Source organism: Helianthus annuus, chromosome 4 (assembly GCF_002127325.2).
Source record: "Helianthus annuus cultivar XRQ/B chromosome 4, HanXRQr2.0-SUNRISE, whole genome shotgun sequence".
Taxonomy (NCBI): domain Eukaryota; kingdom Viridiplantae; phylum Streptophyta; class Magnoliopsida; order Asterales; family Asteraceae; genus Helianthus; species Helianthus annuus.
The window spans coordinates 178,336,671-178,339,442 of NC_035436.2; the positions used below are offsets into that span (position 1 = coordinate 178,336,671).

The 2,772-nt window shown below is 42.9% G+C and overlaps 1 non-coding gene across 1 annotated transcript; it reads right to left on the reverse strand.

Moving 5' to 3' along the window:
- Positions 1–970: 970 nt before the first annotated feature.
- Positions 971–1,076, reverse strand: LOC118491841. The gene has a single exon (XR_004892286.1). It is a non-coding gene; the product is annotated as a small nucleolar RNA R71 (small nucleolar RNA).
- Between the last annotated feature and the right edge of the window lie 1,696 nt (positions 1,077–2,772).

The following is a 2,772-nucleotide window of genomic DNA, read 5'->3' on the forward strand; positions in this document are numbered from 1 at the left end:
CCAATCACCACTCAAGTTGAACCCGCCATCACCTACAACCCATCCACCACAATCCCACCATTATCCCACTTCTTTCCCCCAACTACGGGTCAATCATCATCCACCTTCACAATTGCACCAAATTCAACTATTGTGCATACTACTTCATCCTTTAGACTACAACAATCGGGTTTTCAGTATTCGACCATCCCATTTGGGCAAACTTCGGGAATTCAAGGAGATGGTTATGATGAGGGGTTTGAAGATTTTGAGGGGTATGATGATGATGGTTACGCTTATGGAGGTTATGGTGATCAAGGGGAGTTTGGGTATGTGCAAAGTCAATCTCAAGGGATGACAAGTGTTGGTGGAATGCCACAACAACAACTTATACCACAACACATTCGGCCAAGACCACAAGGGCCACCAATGCAACAACCTATCCCATTGCAACAAGTCCGACCACAACATGTACAACCACAATTTCAAAGACCACCTCAACGCCCACAGATGCGACAACAACAGTTTCAACAACCAATCGCACCACAAGGGCAAGTACCAAGGCCAAATGGTCCTATTATTCCAAGAGGTAGGTATGGTGTACCAAGGAGACACCTTAGAGAAAATGTGAGGGGCATCGAAGCACATTTTCAGCCGGTAATCACACAAAACCCTTCACCGGTAGTCATTCCTCATAATGATCAAGGGCGAACATTTGAAGTAAGGACCAACTCTTTGCAAAGTTTACCAAAGTACAAGGGGTTGGCAACGGAGGAGCCTTACTTTCATTTAGAGGCTTATGACTCGATTTGCAACACTCTTGGGAGTCAAGGGTTTTCGGCCGACGATATCAAATTGGTATTATTCCAATTTTCTTTGGAAGATAACGCGAAGAAATGGTTGTACACGTTACCTTCGGCATCTATATATACATGGGGGGAGATGCAACAAACTTTCTTGGATGAGTTTTACACCGCCCAAAAGACTAACGATGCAAGAAAGGGGTTGAGAAGCTTCCAACAACAACATGGTGAGATGTTTCACGAGGCATTCGAGCGTTTCAATATGATGATTAAAAATTGCCCTCACCATGGAATTGAATTGTGGGAGTTGATGAATGGCTTCCACGAGGGGTTGAGTGCCGAAGATGCACGTGATTTGATGTCTATTACTAGTGGGACTTTTGGAACAAATTATGAGAACGATGATTGGGAGTTCTTGGAAAGCATGGCAAGGAAAGCTCAAGCCTCAAGAAGAGCCCGACCGGCCATTGCCCGACCTCAAGTGCACGCCATAGATGATGGTAATGTTCAAACTACTAACCAAATTTATGATGTTTGTGCTTTGTGTAATGAAATAGGTCATGCAGCTGAAAATTGCCAAGGGATGTTGGAAGGGCAATACGAAGAAGTCCATGCGGTTCAAGGTCAAGGTCAAGGAGGAGGTGGTAGGAATTACAATAACATGAACTCTAACACCTACCACCCCGGGTTGAGGAACCACCCGAATTTTCGATATGGGAACCCTTCAAATCAAGCAAACCCGAATTTTCAAGGTAGCCAAGGTAACTTTGGTTCACGCCAATCTTACAATAACCAAGGTGGATACCGAGGCGGAAATAACCAAGGTTATCAAAAACAATATCAAACGGGTCACGAACAAGGGGGTCTTTGGGTGGAAATGAGATGATGGAGATGCTAAAGAGCATGCAAATGGAGATGCAAAAACGGAACCAACTTGATGAAGTGCGAATGCAAAAGGATGAGGTTCGTGACAAAAGCATCCAATCACTAACAACCCAAATGGGTCAATTAGCAACCGATGTGGCGGAGTTGAAGAAAGGCAAGGGTCAACTTCCAAGCGATACTAAGGTAAACCCTTCACATGGGTCATCATGAGGTAATGTTAATATTAATCATGTTAGTGTTTTAAGAAGTGGAAAAGAATTTAAAGCCAATGTGTCACCCGAATTGGTTGAGGGGGTAGTTGAGGATGTTACGGGTAATGAAAGTGATGATGAAGTTTCACCGGTTAAACCAACAGAAACAATTATTAAAAAACCGGGTTTGGGTGAAAACGAAAAGAATGAAAAAGTTGAGGGTGAACCGAGTCAAGTCCCGTTTCCATCGTCCTTACTTGACCCGGGAAAGAAAAATTTTATTGTGTCGAGAGGTCCTCAAAAAGAGGAGATGTGGGACATGTTTAAACAAGTGAAAATAAATCTCCCACTTCTCGATGCAATAAAACAAGTCCCCGCTTATGCAAAATTCTTAAAAGAATTATGTACACAAAAAAGGCAAAACAAAAAGAAAGTGCCTAAGCGGGTGGATTTAACCGGGCAAGTGAGTGCGGTTTTAAATGGGGAGCTTCCTCCTAAGCTCCAAGATCCGGGCACGCCATTGATTAATATACAAGTTGGAAATTTTCAAATGGCTAAGGCGTTGCTAGATCTTGGAGCCGGAGTTAGTATTTTACCGGGGGGCTTATATGACCAATATGGCTTTGGTCCGTTAGCAAGGGTGGAGACAACGGTTGTTTTAGCCGATTTGTCTCATAAGCTACCTCGGGGTATGGTCCAAAACGTAATTGTCAAAATTGATGAGTTTTACTACCCGGTTGACTTTTTAGTCTTGGATTACTCATCGGCGGACCCTAAGCAACAACAAAATATAATTTTGGGTCGGCTGTTTTTAAGCACCGCACATGCTATTATTGATTGTAGATTTGGTACAGTTGATATGGCTTTTGGAAATAGAAAAATGCGTTTGAATGTTTTTACTAACAATTCTAATG